The sequence below is a fragment of the Amblyomma americanum genome, chromosome 10, assembly GCF_052857255.1.
Source record: "Amblyomma americanum isolate KBUSLIRL-KWMA chromosome 10, ASM5285725v1, whole genome shotgun sequence".
In the NCBI taxonomy this organism is placed as follows: Eukaryota; Metazoa; Arthropoda; class Arachnida; order Ixodida; family Ixodidae; genus Amblyomma; species Amblyomma americanum.
This window is the reverse complement of record NC_135506.1, coordinates 130,323,384-130,348,806: the sequence shown is the minus strand read 5'-3', so window position 1 is coordinate 130,348,806 and position 25,423 is coordinate 130,323,384. Positions and strand designations below refer to the sequence as shown.

The window sequence follows — 25,423 nt, the reverse complement described above, 5'->3', positions numbered from 1 at the left end:
ATATTTTATTGGACGGGTTTGGATATTGCAAGAGTCTAGGCTTGCCGTGGGGGGGGGGGGGGGGGGTGTCCTTAAGGGTATTTAGATTAATGTACACACCATTTCCATTAGTCGGTTCAAAAAACAAGGATTCAGAAATTTGTTATCCAAAAATCTCGAACAGACAGGGTTGTGAGAGCGAGTCCCAACTGAGGTAAAAAATTCGTTAAAAGCATTGGCCAAGCACGATCCACTTAGTTCCGTACCTTCCACTTTCAGGGTTGTAATTTTGTTTGGACGAGTAATTCTGTTTAAAGCAGATTAAGACGTTTCCATTTTTCTTTAGGATTACTGGAGAGTTCCCTATCAAATAGGTTATTGTAGTAAGTAGTCCTAGCTGACCTAATTTCATTGTTCAAACGATTGCGCAATGCTTTAAATTGTGCCAAAGGTGCAGTATCCTTAGTTCTAATTAATTTATCGAACATCCTGTGTTTCTTTTTCACGAGTCGTACAATTCGTGTGGACATCCAAGGTTTGCGAGCCTCTTCTGGCATCTTCAGTTCAGTGGCAGGAAAACATTTTTTATACACGGCTACAAAAAGCCCCAAGAAAGTATTATAAGCAGTATCGGAGTCAGCGCTAGCGAAATTAGGACCCCCATCCACTAGTTGTATGCGACTTCTAAACGTATCGAGGTTCTTGTGTGAAATAAACTGCCGGCTATAATTTGAGGTATTTGTTGGAAGAGGTTGTTTCTGAATGCGCAAGAAAATAGGGAAGTGGCCACCAATGCCTACCGCAAGACTTCCCGCACTAAAAGGTACACTAGAATTCTTAATAAAAACGTCGATAGTGGAAGAAGATTTGGGAGTTATGCGTGTAGGTCTATTAATGACATTTTGGAAGCCCGCGGCTTGCATTATGGTCATGAATTCTTGTTGTACACAATTATTAGTACTCATGTCTATATTAAAATCACCTCCTATACAGGATAGGTAATGATTAGAAAAAGAAATGTTATTTACCTATCAAAAATTCGAAAGAATTCGATTAAATTGCCTTGTGGTGGGCGATAGACAACGGTAAAGATTTGTCGCGCAGATTAGACTGTAAGCATCTCGATTTTTTTGTCGTTCACACAGCGGTTTGACAAGATCTGGCACGAGTAGTTTTCCTTTGCTAGAAGGGCAACGCCCCCACCACGTTTCGAGCTGCGATTAAGAAAGAATGTATCGTATCAGGGAATCCGAATAACATCGGTATCGAAACGATACCATGTTTCAGAGAGGACGTGGTTATGTCAAATGAACACGCAAGACTTGTCAAAAGATTAGTTAGTTCATCTGCCTTATTCAGAGCAGACTGCATGTTCAAATGTAGGAGTTGTAAGCATTTACCGCTGTCGTTTTTTCTTAGATAGTAGTTAAATTCACATGGTGTGAGGAGTGGCGTCTCTTCCATACAAGCGAAAGAATCGGGTAAAAGTGTGTGTGATGATCGATGGCATTCAATACGTCATTTTTGACAAATCATCCTGTAGATATAGCCGGATCACTTTGGATTCATCGGGCTGGCGTGCGTAGATAGCACCATTTCTCGTCCACACATGTTTCCAGGTTATCTCCTTTTTCTTCGCCCATGCGGCTCCAAGCAGTTTTTTGTTTTCTAGTGTTAGGTGCTCATTTACATATATTTAATCCGTGACTTCAAGTCCCACGTCCTCAACAGTCAGTCGTATTTTTTTCGCTTTTTGCAGCATGACATCACGTTTTGCTTTGGACTTCAATCTGACCACGATGTTAGATTTGCCAGAGCTGGGAGTGGGAACACGGTGCGCGGCTTCAACATTCAAGCTAGTTATAAGTTCCTTTACTGCATTCCCAAGTGTTAACAGGATCAAATCGATATTTTCATCCTCTTTTTCTGGGACACCTTTGATTTCAATGTTCACGTTTCAAGTTTGCACGAGTCGTATCTCAAGGTCCCGAGATTTTTTTTCCAAGGCAGCACAACGGGAACTGAGCTCCTGATTTTCGCTCATTTAGCACGATTTCAAGCTCCAGCTTTTTCTGTGATTCCTCAAAGTCATTTTGTGTATACTCAATGTTGCTGGTCAGCACCATTTGTTCCTTTTTTACCTCGCGGATTTAATTCCGCAGGCCGCTTTCGCTAGTTTCACGTGACGTCTTCAGTTCTTTTTGTAATTGTTTCTTAATCTTCAAGATCTCCATAACGGAATTCCTCTTTCAATTTCGCGATGTCCTTAGCCATTTTGCCACACACAAGTAGTGCACGTCAACCTGGCAGCAGCAGTGACAAACAAACAAAAAATAAGAAAAAATTGCGTGTACCAGTACACTCTAAGAAAAAAAGGACTAAAAGGGGTAGGGAGGTTAGTCCTTTGGGGGACCAAGTGATTTGCCACAACCATTCGTCCTTTTGGGGATCAACTGCAAGGGGATATACAGTTAGTCTCCGCAGGACTAACTGCTGGGAGACTAATGGTTGCACCTTGCAGATGGTCCTGAAGAGACTAACACTTGATCCTTGATAATGATCCCTGAGGGAGCAAATGTTGCCCTCTAAGGACTAACAGCTGATCCTCAGAAATGATCTCTGGGAGAGCAAATGTTACTCCCTCTGGATTATCTGTTTATCTTCAGAAATGATCCCTGAGGGAGCAAATGTTGCCCTCTAAGGACTAACAGCTGATCCTCAGAAATGATCCCTGGGAGAGCAAATGTTACTCCCTCTGGATTATCTGTTTATCTTCAGAAATGATCCCTGAGGGAGCAAATGTTGCCCTCTAAGGACTAACAGCTGATCCTCAGAAATGATCCCTGGGAGAGCAAATGTTACTCCCTCTGGATTATCTGTTTATCTTCAGAAATGGTCCCTGAGAGAGGAAATGTTCCCGCCTCAGGATTAACTGTTGATCCATTTGAATGATTTTCCAGGGACTAATCATTAATCCATTGAGACCAAATTTTCATCCACCTGTGGATGACATGTTATCCTTGCCAGACCCATGCAGGCATGCTAGCTGAGGTTGGCTGTGCTTCTCACCACTGCACGAACATGTGTAAGAATGTGAAACTGGACAATTTAATTTCAGCTTGAGAATTTTTATTAGTGACGTCTTCCACACACCGTGTAAAGGCACACCTCAAGGCTCGGTCATCTCGCCCGACCTCTTCAACGTGGCAATGATTGGACTAGCAAACAAACTAAAGAAGATCGAGGGAATTCAGCACGCGATGTACGCCGCTGACATCACGGTCTGGACCACCCGCGGATCCCTAGGCGAAAAACAAGAAAGGCTGCAAGAAGCTGCCACCTGCGTGGAAAATTACACAAAGGAAAGAGGACTGCGGTGCTCGACAGAGAAATCTGAGTTCCTCAGAATCGGCAGACATCCCACCCAAGCAACCCTGGAAGTCACCCTCGAGGGTCAACTCATACCCGAAAAGAACATGATAAGAATCTTCGGCATGTGGCTACAAGGCAGCCGCAAATGCAGTCACACCATTAGCCTGCTAAGCAAAGCGGCAGAGCAGGTGGGCCGCATGATCAACCGCGTCTCTCAAAAGAGATACGGCATGAGAGAGGAAGACACCCTCAAGCGCGAGCTCGAGCAGAGCCGTAGAGAGTCGAACGAGCTGAGAAGACAGCTCAATGAGCTCATTAGAGAGAAACATGTAGGAGGTGAGAACAGGGCGCTCACCACGTAGAACACCAACCCCTCCCCCTATGGAGACGCAACAAAGCAACAATGAGGGAAACCTCGACAGCAAAATAGAAAATTTCATGGCTCAAATAATGGAGCAAATGAACCAAATGAAAAACGAAATTCAACAAACTCAACAAAAGTTTGCCCTACAGGAGCAAAGCTTTAAGAATTACGTAAGAAATCAAAACACCCAAAGAGTCAATGACGCTAGAGACAGACTATTTAACGAACGAAGGTTCGGCACAGAAACCCAGAGTACAACCAACTTTAACCAATCATGGCAGAACACAAACAACAGCAATTAGAAATTTGGCAGTGGAACTGCAGGGGGTACAAACGCAAGCAAGGCCTCCTCCAGCAATTTATCCACACCCAAGCAACCCCACCAGACGTAATCATCCTGCAGGAAACTAACAACTCCCCCGCACTAAGGGGCTATACATGTCAGGAAAACGGCCGTACGGCAACGCTCATAAGCAACAAAGTAGTAGCCATAGTGCACGTCGAAATTAAAGATACCCAGATAGAACACGTAATTACGGAAATAATACCCAAAAAGAAAAGGAAAGCCAACAGCACCTTTATCGTAAACCTATACAGCCCGCCCAGCCAGACCAAAGGGGACTTTATCAGACTCTTTGCGGAGGCGAAAAAGAAGGCGGGACAAAACGCACTGGTAATTGCGGGCGATTTTAATGCTAAAAGCCCAAAATGGGGCTACCCCAAAGAGTACAAAAAAGGGCGCGGCATATGCACGGCGGCAGAAAGCGTGGGCTGTGAACTTCTAACCGACGAAAATCAACCGACCAGACAGGGAAACAGCGTGAGTCCAGACACGTGTCCCGACCTAAGCTTCATCAGGGGTGCCAAGAACGCAGAGTGGGAGAACCTGCTCGAGAACCTTGGCAGCGATCACTACATTCTAAGAATCAGCCTTACGGCGGAACAAGTCAGGAGGAAGATTGGCACGGCTCGGCTAACAGATTGGGACGCCTTTAGAGCGCACTGCAAGCAGCTCGAAGGAGGAACCATCGAATCGGCGGAGAACTGGAGCCAACAACTAAGACAAATCCAGGACCTCTACACCAAAGAGGTAGTTAGAACAGAACAGACACCCGAGGTGGACAAGCGGCTACTGAGGCTATGGGAGGCAAGACGCGGACTCACCAAGCGGTGGAAGAGACAAGAACTCAATAGAAAACTCAAAAAGAAAATTGCGGACATTACCAGGCAGGCAGAGGAGTACGCGAACCAGCTGGCAAGACAGGGATGGCAACAGTTTAGCAACTCGCTGAACGGCACCCTCAGCACGGCTAGGACGTGGCAGATCTTCAAGGCCCTCTTGGATCCGAGCAAAAACAAATCGGAAAGCAGCAAAGCGATACAGCGGCTAACCCATCAATACCAAGGAACAGACGAGCAACTACTAGAGGAAGTCAAGGTCAAATGCTACGGCAAAGACCAAGTCGAAAGTTACAAAGAAGAATACCGCGGAGAAGACAACCCCACGATGGACAGACCCATCACGAGAGAAGAAGTGATGGAAGCGGTCGCGTCGGCAACAAAAAACACAGCGGCAGGAGCAGACAAGATCCGAAACTCCTTAATTCGCAACCTCAACGACGAGGCAATAGACCAACTGGCCAAATATCTAAACACGCTATGGCAGGAAGGAAGAGTCCCGGCGGAATGAAAACACGCCGTCGTCGTGATGATCCCGAAACCAGGCAAGAAACTACAGATAGAGAACCTCAGGCCGATATCACTCACGTCGTGCCTGTAGAAGCTCTATGAGAAAATAATAACCAGAAGAATCCAAAATCATCTAGAAAAGGAGCAACTGTACCCGGACAGCATTTTTGGGTTCAGAGCCAACCTATCCACGCAAGACGTGCTACTCCAACTCAAGGAAGAAGTGCTCGAAACGATGCCGAAAGCGGGCGAAAACGTGGTCATGGCCATCGACATAAAGGGTGCCTTTGACAACGTGAGCCACGTGGCCATCATGGAGGGCCTGAACAACGCCAACTGCAGAAAGAGAACCCACGACTACGTCAGGGACTTTCTCAGCAACAGAACGGCAACGGTAGGGCTAGGCGAGCTAAGAAGAGACGTCTTCCACACCCCGTGTAAAGGCAAACCTCAAGGCTCGGTCATCTCGCCCGTCCTCTTCAACGTGGCAATGATTGGACTAGCAAACAAACTAAAGAAGATCGAGGGAATTCAGCACGCGATGTACGCCGACGACATCACGGTCTGGACCACCCGGGGATCCCTAGGCGAAAAACAAGAAAGGCTGCAAGTCGACAGAGAAATCGGAGCTCCTCAGAATCGGCAGACATCCCACCCAAGCAACCCTGGAAGTCACCCTCGAGGGTCAACTCATACCCGAAAAGAACATAAGAATCTTGGGCATGTGGCTACAAGGCAGCCGCAAATGCCGTCACACCATTAGCCTGCTAAGCAAAGCGGCAGAGCAGGTGGGCCGCATGATCAACCGCGTCTCTCAAAAGAGATACGGCATGAGAGAGGAAGACACCCTCAAGCTAGTAAACAGCCTCATAGTCAGCCGAGTTACGTACTCCCTGCCGTACCACGCAACCACCACGGCGGAAAGAGAACAAGCCGACACCATCCTGAGGAAGGCTTACAAGACGGCTCTCCACTTACCCAGAAACACGTCAACCGAGAAACTGCTACAATTAGGCATCAGCAACACTTTCGACGAACTCGCGGAAGCGCTGCTGGGAGCACAAAAAGTCAGACTAAGAGGCACTCCTGTGGGACGGGCGCTCCTGAAAAGGCTGGGTCGGAACACTCGCGGACTGACAGACAGATACGCGGAGATGCCAGACCACCTTAGAGAAACCTTTAACGTTAAGGCCATACCGAGAAATATGGACCCTAACCTTCACGCAAACCGACGCAAGGCTAGGGCGGAGTACGTAGAGAAAACGCTAGCCTCGGAAGAAAACACAGTATACACGGACGCTGCCGTCTACCCGTGCGGGTCAGAACATGCAGCCGCACTGGTAGTCGTAGACAGCAAAGGAAGAATGCTAACGAGCGCCGCAGCAAAAGTCGCGGGCGCAGCGGAGGCCGAGGAAATTGCCGTCGCGCTGGCGGCAGCAGAAGGCTACAGAACCGGTCGCCCACTCAACATACTATCAGATTCGAAAGAAACGTGCAAAAACTATACAAAGGGCAGAGTCAGCAAAACTGCCCTTAGGATACTCGGCGGGGTTTTCACTCACTCACTCACTTTCCCAAAACAGTTTGTGCCAAATGCACAAGTGGAGTTGGCCGTAGGCCACTGTCAACATTGATGAGCCTGCACAGCAAGTCAAATGACCGCTGTGCTTTTTTATCGAAAACTATATTAAATGCCCAGTACAAGGCCATCTGGGTTGCAACTGCCGCCAGCAGGCTTGTCTCCTTGATGCAAATCTTCTCAAGGCAAACAGAAAAATCTGTCGTTGTCAGAATGCCTCCTTTGTGCACTACAGTTGGTATATAGTGCACAGCTGCAGGATCCTGTAAAAAAACAAACGCACACGCAAGTTTTAGAAAAGAGTGTTTTGCAAATCATTCGAGAAATCTCAAGTTCAGACACCTCCAGCCTTGCATGTAAAGGAAGCATTTGCAAGCTTGTCCCTCCACAATGCTTAATACATATTAAAAGGTGGCTTACTAGAGCTAATTAGCTAAATAGGCCACCTAAGCAAAAATGTTGCATTCAAACCAAGTCAGCTGCTCTGCAGGTCATTTATAAGTCAATTGCTTGGATGCCTGAACAATGACTGGCTGCGATAGTGACGCCACTATGCCTCAGTGTGAGATGGAATCCTTCAATGGTGATAGAGTTTACTGTAGCAGCACACCTGATTCGAGTTCGATAGCAACTGAGAATTTCTAAGCCTCTGGACTACATAGCCTCTGAAAATGTCCATGTAACAAGAATATGAAGGCTAGTATCCAAAGCTATGTTATTATATCAAATACTGTGTATTTGTTTTCTTCAGTCTGACACAGTATATTTGTTTAACTTGTTTAAGAAACAAAAGTAATGTCAAATGCATTCTCAAGGAGAAAAAAGAACTGCATGCCCCCAGCATCCCAAAAAACATCGCTGCTCACACATGCTGTTTTAAAAACTTACAAATGGGCGGACGAAAGTCTCTACTCTTTCCTTCACCATGCTTGGCAACAGGCATACTGCTGCCGTGACTGTTGTCTCTGAAAGAGTACGAATGAATTTTAAATACAGTGACATGAAACATGGAGACATAAAAAGAGCACCAAAATTAAATGAAAAATAAATTCTGATCTTTATTGCTTGTTACAATATGCTTCAGTCCCAAGGTCCTGCTCCAGCCAACTTTTTACTGCATGCAGACTATATTAGTGCCTTCAAGAGGCATCAACGAAAGTGCGTTGTCATCCCAGAATGGCTGCACTGGAGATAACTAAAATAAAAGGTGCACCACACTAACTACCCAAGCAATGCGCTGCTACATTTCAGACTAGAAGGCATAACAAATTAAGCAATAGCCCTGTATATCAAACACATTCTTGAAGTGATAGCTGCCAATTTGGGGTTAACTAGACATAAGCCAAGAACAATAGTTCAGGCAGAATGTAAAGTAGTAGCGGAGCTTGCTGTCAGGCAAGATGGTTCATAGTTTCAAGTAGTAGTAAAGCGCCAGCGCAAGACAAACAGGCATCACACATTGCCCACTTTATCTGCTTTACGCAATTTGTTTTTCAGGTGAGGAAATATAAAAAAACAACACACATGCAGAATGAACAGCTGTAAACAGTATGCATTCATGCATACGATTTCAAGATCCACAATTTGGCTTTTAAGAGCTGTACAGATACTTCGCTAGTGCATTTCCTTTTTTTTATGCATAAGCTTCCAACAAATTTCTGGTGCTAAATCTTTACCACATGCATCCGTGGCCACAATGCTGTAATAAATGTGCTTCTGTACATGTTAACGACCACAAACGTAGGTGCGTCGTTGGCCTACATGGGCCTTCCCACAGGTCAACAGAATTTCATAAACAACCCTGCTGCAACATGGCACAAACTTTTTCGCCCTTTTTTTCTTCCATAGCACAAAATGTGCAACAAAATTTGGGCGAGCTTTTGAGCAGCAGCAAACACAACTTGTATACCATGTCTGTCAGCTATTTTCTTTTTCATGAGCAACCTTACGTGCATATGATATTTCGAGTTTAGCTGCATCGTTTTTTCCTCTTTGCATTGCTTCCACAATATGCACCATTTCTTTTTTTTAGAAAACTGCCTCAGCATGAAGTGATAACCGCACAGGGGAACCCAGCTAACAACAACCGTTTCAACTAGCTTGTTAAAACTTAAATGCGTGATTACGTGACCTCAAAAGAGCAGATTCGAGACAAGCTGTCAATAGCTTGCTTGACTATATTAGAGTGTGCCGAAGCACAAGAAAGCAGCTCCTGTGCTTGTAGTGAATATTCCCAGACCTGTAGAAACAAAATTCTCTTATAATAATATTATGGCCCAAAACTACAACAAAATGACCGCTTACCCCCTCCAACCGAGGAAGCTTTTGTGCTGGACAAGCAAAAGGACCCATATCCCAGAGGCCAGGCACCCCTGGGCTGGCGCCCAAGGACGTCAAGTTCTGGTGATGTGTACACACCTCCCCGCTCGATAGGGGTAGAATCCTCTCTCGAGTGAATCCCGCTTACAGTGCGCAGTTGATGAGGTGAGCGAGAGAGAGCTAGGGCCTGGTTCTGCCATATCTAAGAATTGTTTGCGTGGCTCATAAAAAAAAGGGCGGGGGGATTTATTATGCGAGCTGATCCCCCTAGTCCCCGTTCTCTTCGGGACTTTATTCTGCTGCAGAATGACACTTGCTCCTCAGCTCTCCAGCCTTCACTAAACAAAGACCCGTCTTTCCCTTTCTTGCTCAGCATAGCCACAGAAGGCAGTCCCTGCAGACCAAATTAGTGATGCTCGCCTAGTGTGGCCTTCACAATGAGTGGAAGCTCATGCAATAAGGGCAGGTAGGAAGCACTATGAGCAATGCTAAGCTGCGTATTGCAATGTAGTAGTCGACACAACAAACTTCAGCACAGGTTTTCTATGAGCAGTAAGCATTTAAATGACTTTGGTAGCATTTCCTAGCTCGGACATTCAAACCATAGTGCAACATTCATAGTACTCTAGGCTATATCACTCTTAATGACATATTCTTTCCAATGCACTTTGCAAGGAACAAAAGCGCGACTGGAAAGCTTACATTGCTCATTGCTACACATGCCTGGGCCTTACCGATGCACTCAAAATAGGGAAAGTATTTATCTGTGGCCGTCACAGAAATGGGTGATGCATGAACTGGGTTCCACTGTGGCCGAAAAAACTGTGGGAATATTCCACTTTCATGTAATATCCTCAGTCTGTCAGTCTACAAGAGTGGAGCCCCTACACAAGTGGATACGATAAGCTATATATATGCCGACAATATACAGTATAATATGTGTACCATATACTGCAGCTTCCGAAGTGCCATCCATGCGGGCATCGAAGTCTTCAAGGAAGCCTTCCAGGTGACGCTTCTTTCGAGCTGCATGCACAATTTTTTCTTTTGTGCGCTGAAGGGCCTCTTCAAGCCGTTCCAAGACTGGCACGCTTGTGATCAGCTCAAACTCCAGCTGGGCCTACAAATGGAGAATACGAGCATAAAATAACAGTAATGAAGAACTGTAACACATCGGTTGCTTTAGGACAGAATAAAACATGGAAGCACAGGTATAACACCCAGTTTGCCATGTTACGAAGTTCACGAAAAGAAATTTGCAGGCGGCTTACATAGCTCCCAAGCAAAGAAAGAATTCGGCAGAGACCACTGATGTGCATGAGTGCGAAAGCATTACCATACAATCGTAAAGCAAAGCATACATATTCAGCCATTCCCTGCTTTAGTCTCACAGATCGTATTGAGTTCTCATGCCACTCATGGCTGCGCACTGCAGCAGATAAAGGGACACCGAGGAGAAATTGAACTTGGCTTGTATCGATAGAATACCAGCTCCTGATTATAAAAACGCCGCTCTTACTGAAAACAAAGCACTTGTAAGGTAGAAAATAGCAACAACAAAATACAGGTATCGCCGCCACAGGTCAATCTCGCAAGCGCAAGCGTGGTGACGTCATAGGACAAGAGACGCCACCTTGGAGGAATTTTCGTTCGTACATGGAGCCGCGAATCTCTGAGGCTGACAAAGGCAGGTTGCGCGGTTAAATATTGAAGTAAGTTTTGTTTTAAAACCGATAGTGGACTTTTATCACCCAAGGAAGGCAGACAAATGACAACATGAATGTTGGAAGCAAAGAAAACCGATGCATGGTGGCGCCACAGGCGGCCAGGAGAGTTTCGATTTATGGCGCTTCGCGCGTCTATGAGCTTTGCGTGCCCCGTGGTTTTGTTTTTGACGCGCCTCGATTTACAAGCGCCGAACAGCAGAGGAACTCCAAGTGCCACTTCAAGTGCTAGTTAACCTTCGAAGGAGCCTGTGAACGCTTGTCAGATGATCGCCACGGTCGATGAAAAAATATGATGGCACGATGGTCGGTGATCGTACAAGGCAGCACTTGTGTCTTCGCACACACACCCGACGAAACGTTCCTAGCTGTGCCAGTCAACATCGAACTACTTAATGGAAATCGTTTGTTAGGGACGGGAGACAAGGTACAAGGCAGTTCAGAAAAATTGCTGATGGCTTAGCTTTGTTAGGCCAGGATATACGTAGCGAAAGTGCGGATATTTCTGCATTGTAAGAGTGCATTCACTAGATGCGCCTTTATTGATGGTAGTACCTTGAGCCATTGTGGTAGCGTCTCCGCCTCAAACGCCAAATGCCCTGGTTCGATTCCGATCTTCGGCACAGGATTTTTTTTTATTCAGTGCGTGGGTGGGGGGTTCAGTGGCTCCCATAGATGCCGCCACCGAATACATTGGTTAGCAGCTAAGCGCAGGCTCTGCTAAGGCGCGTTTATGCTCCGGCGTAACGCGCGCGCGTGCTGCAAGGCGACGTCACGTCGACCAAAGCGAGACCCTCTATACTCCAACTGCGCTTGACCTCCGACGCGTTCGGTGGCTTCGGCGCACTCTGACCGCACTGGCGGGGAGACTTGGAGCATGTTTCTATTTCGCGCCGAGTGCACCAGCCGCCGCCGGCCCGACCAGACTAGACTTGTTCAACTCCGCGGCGAGGTGCGCGTTGTGACGTAATTCAATAGCTTCGGTAGTTGGGCGGAGCTGTTCTTTTCGAGCTCTCAGGTAATTTAATCCATTCACAGTACACATATGAAGGTACATGCAAGTGGGCGAGAGAGACCGATCCAGTGGACCCGTTGGATCTAGCGGAAGCCGTTGAAGCGTCGTGCGCTGGCTTTAGTTTCAAGCCGCCAACTTTAAATGCAATAGCCCTTGAGCACCCATCCATTTTTTGTGGAAAAAAAATAAATAAATAACCTTGCCCTTGCAACCGCGGGAGACCTCGACGCCACCTGCTGCACCGTGCAATCGCGCCATTCAAGGAATTGCAATCCGTTGGCCCCAAAGCCCTGGCCAGCCTCCGATGGGCGCAAGGCGCCGACCTTGTCCTGGCCCCTCGAGACTCCCCGCACTGGGGTTACGATATTTATTATTTAGTTTGCAACGGTTGCTCACTGAGGAAGGGGGAAACGACCCTCCGGCGCCTAACCTAACCGTGCTCGCTCAAAAGCATCGCACACTCTGTAGGGGCTGAGGTCGCTGAAATGCAGGCCGGAGTTTTTGCGAGAACTACGTCGTTGGGTTCGGGAACGGGATTCATCGCAACGCTGACAAGACGCCAGTGCAAACGTAAACGAATTGACGGTAGCGACTCCCGATAGATACCTTCAACGTGCGGCGACAGTAGCTTTCATTTCGGCGGCTGCTAGACCGCACTGCTAGCAGCCAGAAATCACGGAGTCTCCGTTTACGTCACGTTTCACGTCTCTACGTCATGTGACGTCATAAGAGTTCTCCTTGACGTAATAAGAGTTCTCGAGTTTGAATCAGAGCAGCGGGATAAACTTTTTCAACTTCGAATCGAAATTTCTTTGAAATAAATGCATCTGTCGCTCCCGGACAAGTGGAAACAAAGCCATGAAATGCCGAACTATCAGATTTTGCTAAAAAAAAAATTTATAGGGCTCGTCTCAGTGTCCCTTTAAGAGATGCACCACTGCCCCCGGCAGGAAGGTGGCACCTCTCATTGGCCGTAGAGCTCCATTACAAATGCATCATACAAATATTGTCACTGTGCTTCATTTTCCGTGGGGACTTTAACGAGAGAAGCTACTAAAATAAATCTTTTTAACTAATCTACCTAGAACAATGAAACTGCACTTATACTGTTTTTTTCTACCTTTTTCAGAACAATAATTAGTTTCCTTGTAGAAGGATTACTTTTAGCTCAGTGTTACTAACAAGATTAAAACAAAGGTCCTTTTGTGCACGATTTCACATTGAAAATTTTCACTGGGTACGAAGAGCAACAGCTAATTTTGCGGCTTAATAATTGTAGAATGCTGGAAACTAGCTCAAATTTGGTCATGAAAGTTTTTCTAGTATGGGAAAAATAAATTGTGATGATGTTACCCTTTTGTTTTTCAGAATCATTACTTAGATTAGTGTAGTTTGAAGCCTCTCTAAACTTGTAGCAGAGATATTGAAATTCTGAATAGATATTTGCAAGCTACACATACACATTCTACAGAACACATCTGCGACGTTTCACAGTGATATGGAATGGAGACTTACAGAAGATCCTGGGTGCAAATTTTCGAAGCCCGCCCAGAATTTGTGGTACTTGCACTTTTCGTATCGCACTGAAACTTGGCAAATGTGTCCTTTACAATGTGTAGCTTTAGATGTCGCCTAAGAATTGCAGTATCTCCAATGCAAGTGTATAGAAACGATTCAACAGTAATGAGTTCCAAAAAACATAACAATAACATCACAATTTTTTTTCACACCAGGAACTTCCATGACCACATCAGGGCTATTTCCCTGCATTCTATAGTTAGTAAGCTATAAAATAAGCTACCGCTGGTAGTTCCCAGTGAACATTTTCTATGAGAAAGCATGCGCACAAAAGGGCCTTTTTAGAGCAAAAGCTCTACTACTCCAGGTACAACTCGGAAATTCCCCTGGCTCCAACTTTCCTAGTAGTGTTATATAGGCCCTCCGAGCTTTTATAACACTACCCGCAGAGTGGCACAGTGGCTGAGAATTAAGGCACGCAACCGGTAGATGGCTTTGCCGAGCACTGCCACCAGTAAGGAGAGAGCCCAAGTTGGCTGGTTACGGAGCGATTCAACAGGGAATAGTTGCCATCGCAAAGAACCTTTGGCCTTTGGTGGCGTCACCACCGTGTGTGACGTCATGGTGATCATGTGATTAGAAGCTGCAACAAAATGGTTGTGTCTGCCGCCTTCATCTACCATGGATGAGCGAGTTGGACCACCCGCGAATGCTTTTTCTAGTTATAACCAGGTTCAAGTAAGATGAAACCTACACAAATTGTTTTTTGAGGCCTGTTAGCAACACTGAGCAAAAGTGCGCACTACAAGAGAACTAATTAGTGTCCTGAAAAGAGCAGAAAAGCAGTATTAAGCACACAAAATTTCACTGCTCTGGGTGGACCATTTAAAATTGTTTTTTTTTCCTGTGGCATCTCCGCTTAAATGTGGAATGATCTTTGGACTCTCATTGTGTGGATTTTCTCTGCAATGCAGGTACTATTCAGTGCATCGAAAGTATAAGTACGGTCCCTGACGAATATCCTGACTGTCTTGCTTAGTTCGATATTTCCCTTCAGTGTCCACCATGTAACAGCTGTCACCAGCAAACACCGGTAGTACCAACTTGAAGCACATACCAAGAACCGTGCAATAAATAAACGACTAAACAGCAGAAGTCGAGCAACAAAAACAAAAAGACCAGAATGTGGATTCAGGGCATGCTACACTGAACCAACCCTAGGTGTATTCTGAAATTCAAACAGTGCGAGCCATTCAATCAGGTCTCCACTGAGGCAAAGAGAAATAAATTTGAGCTGAATTTTCTGCACATATAGACCACTTCCGCCTAATTGCTTTAGCGGGTTTAACGTCCCAAGACGATTCAGGCCATAAGGGACGCCGTAGTGAAAGGCTCCAGACAATTTAGACCATCTGAGGTCCTTAAACATGCACTGACGTCACACAGCATATCCACACTTTTGTATTTCGCCTCCACTAAGATGGAATGCAAAGTGCAGGCACCGCGACTGAAATCAAGAAAGGAAAGGATTAAAAGAAAGAAAGACAAAAGAGGAAAAGAAAAAGAAAATTTCTTTTTCCTTGCTTCGCTAACTGATGGTCTAGTTACTGAACTTACGATTGAGCTCATGGCTAATGCTGGAAATTTCTCTATTGCCACTTCCACTGATGGATCCTCGGATCCAATCCACTTCCTTCGGGTAGGAAATGTTCGGCGCATACAATCTTATTATGTAAGCCATGTCTGGCCGAGCTTTTTGTACTGCCGACTTTATTCCTTCGATGTGGCCAGCAATACTGTCTTCATCCTCCCCGTCTGGTGCAGTTGCCTGCAAGCAAAAGGAGCCTACTTCACACTGCACACCAGGTTGTCTTCAGCACAAGGACTACATTAAATCCAAATGCATACCACAGACGGCCTCGAAACACGCTGCAGGGCATTTCCGCCAACCGTGGCCACTTTCCCATCTTTCATCGTTTTTTTTGACGGTGGAGAATCTGCCCCATCATTCTGCTGGATACGGATTTTTCTCCGCTCATATTTTGCCTTGAAGCGGAGAGCTTCTCGCCAAGAGTCCTGTGTTTAAAAGATCCCACACAATGCAAGCATTACTGCTTGCACTGACAAAAGCAATCACAGTACAATTAAATACATGCTAACAGTGATGGTGTTGATCACAAGCTACCAGTAAACACCCATGGACATAACAACACCTCATGAGAAGCTATAGATATTGCTCCATATTTTATTGCAGCACATTTTTGATAGCATAAAAACACTAAAGGACCCACACTGATCTCTCGCCGACATTAGCTTTTTATGGTAGCGCGCACATTACCAAATTTGCAGCATAGAGTTCCTTTCCAGTAATTCAAGCTTTGTTTTCCAATTATCTTTTCACTGTGAGGCGAACTTTTTGTTGTTTTAATGTCCTGAAACGACACATCAGCTACGATGGGCACCACAGTGGAGTTTCTGGATTAATTTTGATCACTTGGAGTTCTCTAATAACTAGGCCAACCAATGGCCCTTCGATTCAAATGCCAAACAGACAAGCTGGGCCAGGATTATCAAGCTCTCTCGTACAACCCTTTAATACACCGTCCTATTCGACAGTCTTCATGACTACCTCCAGAAGACGGCTGTAGCACCGAAAAAGACAACACATAGCAAGCAAGACGGGACAGGCACAACTTCCAACTATTTATTCACCGCGAATGCGAATGAATATAAGGACAAATCAAGATGGGTAGCAAGAACCACACATGCGCGCGAGGGTTTTACAAAAAAACTGGATAAAAGATAGGTTAGGCACACACATATCTCACGCCCGTGTATCTAAAAAAGCAGTTTCATTCTTATAAATGGAGATAGATGGGGCACTAACACAATCGCTACAGTTTCTTTTAATATAGAAGGCCGGCAACAGATCACGGGCTGTCTGGTCCTTACTTGTTTAAAACCTTTGCTTCTTTCAGCCTTGCCACACACTTAATCTTCCTTTCTTCTCTGCAGGCTTTATAATGATGTGGCAGATGAGAACCAGTGCATTTTGTAAATCCCGATTATGTTCCACTAATTGGTCGTTATTACAGCGGCCGGTTTGTCCAATGTGCTTTCCGCATGTGAGAGGAATCTGATATACGACTCCCACGGCACATTTAACAAGCGGAGCTGCATGCTTCTTTTTACAATCAGTCTTGTTTACCTTGTTGGGATCAGTTTTAACGCACAAGCCAGCCAGTTTCTTTGGGGTAGAAAAAACCACAGGAACCTTATATTTTGTTGCCACATGCTTCAAATTGTGTGTCAAATTTGCTGTCTTTTTCGGCGCTACAACCATCTTCTGAAAACATGCACCAACTAGCCCCCCAACAAGTATTACTCATGACTGCCCCGCTACTGCAGCAAGAGGGAACGAGGACCTGCTCACTAGCGACGTACCACAGGAAATATCTGAAAAATTTTTTATCCCATTTTTTTTTGTGAGATAGTATTTTATGAAAGAGAATCAGCCAGCCATGCCAGCAGCATGCACTGTGGTGTGAATGACTCTATCAGTGGCGCCCAAAACAGAGTTATTGAAAATGGTACGGCTACCACTGATAAATAGAGAAGACATTATTATTATACTCAGAACACCTAGGCCGCCCTGTTAATTTAAGAAAGTCTGCTGTCCCTACAAGATTAGTTTGAAGGGCTTCAGCTGCCTACTTACATAGCCGGTGCCAGATTAGTCAGCCAGGTTTGGGTACCTGGACACCAGAGCTTGCGCAGCCTCATTGTACAGCTTGCCAGGGTACCTAGCACAGTTAAGACAAACGTGTAAGGCAGTACACAGTGAGGATGTTCTTTTGTAGGCTCACATAGACATTTTAGTTTCAGATGCAGTCAGTGTCTTAGGTGCAAGACGTGGGAGGACACATAAGCTCTGCCTTTAAGTTTACGACGTGACAGCAGTTCCCCTTGCTCACATAAGCAAGGACACTGCTTGCTCTCTCACAATCAATATGTGAAAGACTAAACCACACACATTTACAGCCCTCTTTAACCAAGTCCTTTGAACATTCCTACATGACATACCAATAGCATGTCTGACTCGCAACCCAAGGGTCACGGATTCGATTCTCAACTAACCGCAATTTTCCTTTCGGGGCAACTTATCCACTTCATATGCAGAACTGAGGATTGGGCGATTTGGCGATGATCCACCAAATACAAACCAGCGCTTACAAACACAGACAAAGGACGAGACGAAACAAACTGAAAAGCCTTCAGTTCATTTCGTCTCGTCCTCTGTCCGTGTTTGTAAGCGCTGGTTTTTATACGATGGATCAGTTTATATGTCTGGATGGCCTAATGATGTTCCAGGCACATTGCAACCTTCTAATCACCAGTTTTCTAATTTCATTTACTTTTCAAGTCCGTCGCTCTATGTGTGACATAGCCACCTTTTCAACAAATTCAAATTTCTTGCTCATGTCTACTAATGCCGACACAGGATTTTCTGCGCCACGAGCTCCTTCATGCTTTCTCGTTAAAATGGCTTATGGCCACGCAAGTTTGTAGCCCAAGTTATCTCCACATTGCCCTACATGGTCCAAAAGTCTTGCAAATAACTTACATGGTGTATAAGCAGAGGTCATGATAGAGCCATTGGACAACTCTGCTCCGTGCTCTGAAGTATTGTCCACTTTGGTGGCGCTCTATACTGAATTTGATGTCGTTTGGTACAGCTGGCAGGCTGTATGTGAGGCTGTATGTGGCAGTGACACGGGATTGCTCCGCTTGCTGGGGCTCGTCAAGAACATGCGCAATCCTAAAGTGCCAGGTTTAAATAAGAAAAGAAGAGAAGAGCATACTACACAGTGAGCACAGACTGTGGCCAACATTTCCATACATTTCTACTATGATTGCCATTGATTGCAGTGGAAGACAAATTGAACACTCCTCCTTGCTGCATGATGCTCCTCCAGCATTATTTGAAATATACAAAATAATGGTTAATACTGGTAAGAAAATGTACTCACCGAACCTGGCAATCCTCGGAGACTTTGATTTTTGCCCTGTCCCGAATTTCAAAGTCTTCAGGTATGTCAACAAAGACATTAAAATCTTCTTCGAACATCTGTGGAAACACGAGAATGATACTAAAATAGCTAACCATGTAAAGTTAAACTATTCAAAATGAGTGTGTCACATTATTTTCCGGAGAATGTTGGCATGCTTGCTGCATCGCATTACGAGACCTCAATCAACGGGCTACGCACTCAATTCAGGACCTGTCAATTTAGAAGAGCAATGACCATAAAATACTGCAACACCAGCAACACTTCCCTCTACCTCGGGTATTTCGAGTGCAGTCGTCAGCACGTCTGTCTAGAGCACAGGAATGCCTGCATATCGCACTAAATAAGTGGAATTTTCACGCTGGTATTTGGTCGTAGAGATAATATTTGCGCTGGTGCGAAGCAGCATTGACAGCGGTTGAGTGAAGATTTCACTTTGTTTGCTCCGCACTACACCGCTCCAGCGCTCTAGACAGGCCTGTACCTCGCGACTGAAATAAAGCATTAATATGTGAAAAATGCTCTAAACACCTGCCTTAGTGTTAAGCGGCGCGCTCCGGTGTGCATTTTTAATATTTGCCGACCTTTGTTGTGACACGAGATCCTTATGGAAAGGGAGATTTTTAGAGCATGACGCATAGGGAAGCACATGCATGCCGAGATATTGCTTTAAACTTCACATTACACGCAAACTGTCAACGCACTACGTAATTCACTGTGGACAAAAGCGCGAGGCATAAGTAAGGTACACACATTTACACGCGTGGATGTAATAAGCACCTGCCTACAAGCACCAGTCCCCAAAAGAACCCGAGAACGGCAACTGACTTGTCACGGAGCTACCACGTAGATAAGTTTACACAATTACTCACCGTGAAGATGAGGGTGGCAACGTCGATGCCGCGGAACAGCTCATGGTCTCCCACGCGCTCAACCAGCCCGCGCCGTGTAAGCGTCCCATCAAAGGGCAAAACAAAATTCCTTTCCCGGAACGTTACTAGGCACTTGCTCGTCATGGTGACGTACGTATATGTACTACTGCGAAATTAATGAACGTTGCTGAGTGAGACGCGAAGTAGAGTTCCTCGAGCACGTGCAGCAACTGGCAGTATGCGCCCTTCTCAATTTGGCTGAGCACTGTGGTGACTTGGCTTGGCTTGGCCAGCTTAGTTTGCACAACGTGACACTCCAATTGCTAAGGTTATTGCAAAATAAAATTACACCAAATATACTTAGTTATACTAAATGCGACTTAGGTGCTCTAGCACCTAGTGAATTTGATTATTATGATGAAAGGGCAAAACAACAACAAACATGCATAGCGGCTTTATCGCTAGGAGGCTGTTCGTGTCTATTCGTGTCCCTGGCCGTTGGTGGCAAGTGCGCCTAATGCGATGTGATTCCGATGTATATGCAGGAACTACGGCTTTCTGGCAATTGGCACACCGCGTTTGCGGGGTCTCTTTGCGGTCTTTTGGCTTGCGACTACAACGATGGACGCGAAGTACTGCCCGAGGTGCCCATTCTTTTCGTTCCAGCTGACGAAAGTTGTGACGCACATTGGATTAGTTCACAGTGCAGAGCCAAACTTAATGTTTTCTGCGGCATAGGAGGCTGCGCGAACACGTACTCGAATTTTTCATCCTACAGATCGCATCTATATCGCCGCCACCGAGATGTGCTTGAAGAAAACGGCAGCACTTTGAGACACGGATGCACCGAGAAAGCAAACAGAGAAAATTCAGAACTGGGGCGCGATTACGGATCAGTCTCAATCGAAATTGTCTCAAAAAGTATATCATTTGCCTCTCTCCTATTGGTCGGCGGCCATTTTGATTTTTTTCGTCACTGACTGACGTCGTAAATGGCGCAGAAGTGGTGACGTTGGCCATCTAATTATGCAGGCAGATTGAGACGATTTTTTGAGACTGGAAAAAGTAGTATCAACACGTTTGAGACAGAAAATGGCGGCTGTTTACATCGTCGTATACGCGGGTGACCGCGCGAGCAACGGTGTCGGAGGGTGCATGAAGACGACTTTGACGCGCGGGAGAGTTATTTCGAGGAGACAGCGCAGTGTCTGTGCGACGAACTCGCCGTTGAACTGGGAAGTGCGCGGGTGAGTGCGCTGTCAGTGGAGCGGCAGGTGCTGTGCGCGCTGCGCTTCTTCGCCTCCGGTGGGTTTCAAGGCGCCGTTGGAAATGAAGAAAACGTCGGCGCAGCCCAACCGACTGTGAACAAGCCTTTGCGGCGGGCAGCGGAGACCAATGTCAACGTTGGGTAACAGAAGGGGGGTGTTCGCTGTCCGAGGAGACCCGAGGAGAAGGCGGCGGCGAAGGAGGGCGTCCTTTGCCTAAACGTTCGCCGCGGCAGCATCTCCGGCGTCGTCGGGTGTGTCGATTGGGCACTCATCACTAACAAGGAGTCTGGAGGCAGTGCTGCGAACGAGCCGCAAGCGGTTCTACGCTGCGGACGTAATAGTGAGTATACCTCGGCCACTGTTTTTGACCGCATGAGTTCAAGTGCTATAAGTGCATGAGCTACAAGTGCGGGCCTCGGCAGCGAGAGTGAGTACGGGCTGTGCTTGTTTTTTCTCAGATCTGTGGCGCGAACATGTGCTTCCTGGCCGTGGACTCGCGCTGACCCGGATCCTTCCGCGACGTGTTTGTCTGGCGGCATTCCGAGGCGGAGGAAGGCCTGCTGGACGACGGTGATTTTTTTTCTGGGTAAGCAGTAAAATAGCCGTGTCACCCGTCGGGCGAACTCAGTCACATCTATTGAGCTCCAGCACTATGCATTTGGCCGGATCTGCTAAAGCTACAAGAATCAGTCTGGACAGTTACACAAATGCAGACACTTTACAGTATGATACAGTGTATTGCCACCATTTCCTTTTGTTAAATATAATTGCAGCAGAAACACAGGACACATATTACATTGTTGAAATGCATAGCCTTTCCTGTTGAAGAAACCAAAGCAAAATGCACCTGACAGCGCTTGTGTTTTGTAGGCAATCATAGCGCATCATTTATATGAATATGGTGGTAAAAGACTGACCTTACAGTGGTGCTCACTTATACATCTAAATCCTGCATGTATGTATGCTCTTCAATGTCATATTCAGCAAAGCCTGGATGTGGGCTACTTGGCGTGAGTTTTCTACTGTATAGCAGAGTGTCCTGTAATGCTGTTGAGATCACTGAGAAAGGACATGCTTAGCTGCATCATTTTTTGTTATGCAGGAGACTATGTCTACCCACTGGAGCCATGGCTGCCTGCACCAGTTGCATGACATTACAGACCTGACTCAGCAGAAGGCCTGTACAACACGCCACATGCTTTCACACAATTTGTGGCTGAGCGCTGTATTGGTGTGCCGAAGAGCTGCTTCCGTTGCTTTCAAGGACACCGGATGCACCAGTGCCAGTGGAAGTGGACAGTGCGCATCATCACCGCACGTGCTGCACTTCACAGCCTCTGTTTGGATGTGCCCATATCAGCAGAGGGTGCAGGCGACACTACCTCTGACCCAGATAACAGTGGGCCACCTCTAAATGGTGGCTGCCTCGTACAGACAGGATCCCTCCTCACCTGCCTCCTGAGAAGAGCATGCGGTGCTGTACTTTTGGCCTCTCTAGGACGACCCGTCTCCAGAGGAAGGCGTACCGAGGGATGGTGCAGCGGCAGTTGCGATGGAAAATCTAGCGTCCAGAAACGACTCACCATGCTGGCATAGTCATATCAGGCACTCTTCCCCTGTTGCCACTGTCATTTCCTTGTGTCATTGCACAACACACATCTGCAAGTGTGTGAGCAATTGTGTGATGTGGTTGTGCCCTTGGCCAACCTGTGTGCAGCGAGAAGCCAGCAGTGACAAACAAGTGCCCCCCACCGGCTGCCACTTCATTTTCAGTGTGTTTGCTAGTATATCTTCCAGTCCCTCAGCAGCGTGTTGCACAGTCTCTTCCTGAAGACGGAAAAGGTGTTGAAGCAGCTCGCCCAATTTCTGAAAAGCATCATTTTGAACTCTCTTTTGTCAATGCTTATGTCAGCCCACCTGCCCCTTCTCTGCTGTCTCCTTCCAGCTTGGTGGAGTGCCTGTGGTCATTACCTGTGTGACGAACATGCATGAACCAAACGTGTAGTGCTGGAATAAGGCATGAAATATTTGTGATGCTTTTTGGAATCAAAAAGCTGTTTTTTATTGCACCATACATTCAGTAAGCGCGTTTATTTTTTTAGGCACAGCATTTGACACGAGTGTTTCTATTACAGAAAAGGCAGTGTACATACAAGCATACTTTACCTTGATGTACAATTACCGTATGGCATTTCTGAGTGCAGTTAAGAAAAAATATCTGAAAAATTGAGTCCAAAGTGCATGTTTTCTTTCATACAGAGGCTACCTGTACAATAAATATGGCATAGTACAGTGTACATGATGCATTTTCCGGACTACAAAACATTTTGGCACATATAAGTAGTGTAAATACCAAAGCTAAGCTTTTAACGTAATGGTGTGTGACTAGGGGTTTCGCTCTGTGCTAAAAGCTGTACCTACTGCAAGGAAACCGCTGTACAACAATGCATAATAAAGATTGTAAGGTGCAGTGGCTACAATGACTGCTGAATGACTAGAACATCTTCACTGATAGACAAAGATGTGTAAACATCACAGACACATCATCAAGGAGATGGTGTGTGATTAGAGGTTAGTTTACAATCACAAATCATGCAAAACCGTTACTGGAAATGCTCTACAGCTCTAAGAATATACAGGCAGCTCCATTGTGGGAAATTTTGAGCACTCGGTTATTGCCCCATAACTGACACCTAGCTTGGTTTGCGTAACACAGGGCTATGAAGTCTTGTCCATGATGACACGAGACGGTGACAATGCCGAATGGCTGGACAAGCTATATGTGTGATAAGTGCAACTGCTGTCAAGCTACTTTTCGCCTAGGTATTTAATGTCCTAGTCATTTTCAACTGGCTGTTCCCTTTCAAACTGGAGTGGCCTGTATACAGGGTGTCTCAGATATGATGGACCATAATTTAAAAACAAAACAAGTGGTCTTCCGACCTGAAAGGAAGTGCATGTTAGAAGCTATGCAAAGTATTTAAAGCCCTTCAAACACTGCCCTCACCAAACCCAGTTATACCAACATCACTCCGCCTGCTGAGCAAAATGCAATATTACACATCACTGCCCTGTCCTACCTACCTCACTGCCCTGGATCATAGGCAATTCAGGCGCTGTGTACCAGCAAACATGAACAAACTTGCTCAACTTTCTGCCCAGTTGCAATTAGCCTCTATACAAGCAAACTACTTCTTTCCAGGTTGACCCTGGATCTACTACATGATCAGTAAATAACGTTAATGGAACAAGTTCGTTCTCTCCTCGGTGACAATAGCAAAGTTATCAAGTCAAGTGCTTCCTTTCTCTCTAAACAAAGTGGAGCATAAACATCACAATTTCTGCATCTTGCACAGGAAAAAAAAGAAACTACGGCAACAACTGAACATAAACCGAACGGAGCTACAAAAATACAAACGGAACATCAAGTGCTTAGCCCGATGTGGGCGGCAACACTTGGTTACGAGGCAGAAGAGTGCTGCCACAGAGGCAGGCCGTGTCGGCTCTCATTTCCCGCACCGAGATTGCAAGCTATCAGCAGCTGCACCTGTCTGTCGGCAGTTGCTTCTATGTGATGAAGAAAATAAACAGAACCACACGTCACTCGGTGATCGATAGGCGCCGACCGAGAACACAGACTAAAGTTGTCTTCGTCGATTTTCAAGCCCAGCGCTCCTTGTAAGTTGATCTGCGCAGGCCCGTAGCATTCACTGCCTTCAATCAGATTTTTCTGCACACTTCAGACATCCGCAAAGTGCCTTGATTTTAGACGACACGCAAAAAATCGGGAACTAGCCGTGGAATCAGCTGTTTTCTTGCACGCCGCCATGTTCACGCGATACCACTGCCAGCGCGCCCTCATGGCAAAAGAAGTTAACCTGCAGCAAATTTCATTGCAAAACTGAGAATGCTTCTAATTTTCCCTCGTGTTGTTGAGATTGCAACACAGTTTACTACCAAAATAAAACATTGCTTGTTTTCTTCATTGCGTTTTTGTTCATTTTCAGACTAACATGTTCACGCTATTCCGCTGACAGCACACCTTCGCGGCAAAAAAAGTGACTGAACAGCAAACTTAATTGCAAAAATGAAAACACTGGTTCTTTTGCTTGGTGCTGTTGGGTTTGAAATACACTTACTTAGCAAAATAAAACATTACTCGTTTTTATTCACTGCGTTTTTACTGCAAAACATTAGTCTACGGTCCCTTGTCGTGCGATTAGTGGTTTCGGGGCGGAGCCCACCGCCTCCTTGCTCCGCATTGGCCGATTCGGCGGTCGGCATTTCTCGGTGTCGTCATTTTGACGTCACTGTCTCAATATTGAGACAGTTTTTTGAGACTGATCCGTAATCGCGCCCCTGGACGACGACGAGCCTGTCCCACATGAAATGGACTGGGCTGACACAGCGGACTATGGTAGCGGTCACCGCCAGAAAGAACGACCTTCGGCGAATGTTTGTTCAGCTCAGAAGACAACAGTCCAACATGACAGATTTAGCAGCTTTTTGGACCAGGCAAAATCGACCCTGTGCAACTTCTTTTTCTTTTTCACTGAAGAGCACAGCTTGCCACACACAGCGGCTGAGAAGGTGTTTTCTGAATTGCAGCTGGTGTTTGAGCTGGTGCTGAAGGCCTATGGCAAGGAGGTTGAACG

At 46.0% G+C, this 25,423-nt stretch overlaps 1 pseudogene; it reads right to left on the bottom strand.

Moving 5' to 3' along the window:
* Positions 1 to 6,970: 6,970 nt before the first annotated feature.
* On the bottom strand, positions 6,971 to 19,761 carry LOC144108709 (uncharacterized; annotated as a pseudogene).
* Positions 19,762 to 25,423: the final 5,662 nt, after the last annotated feature.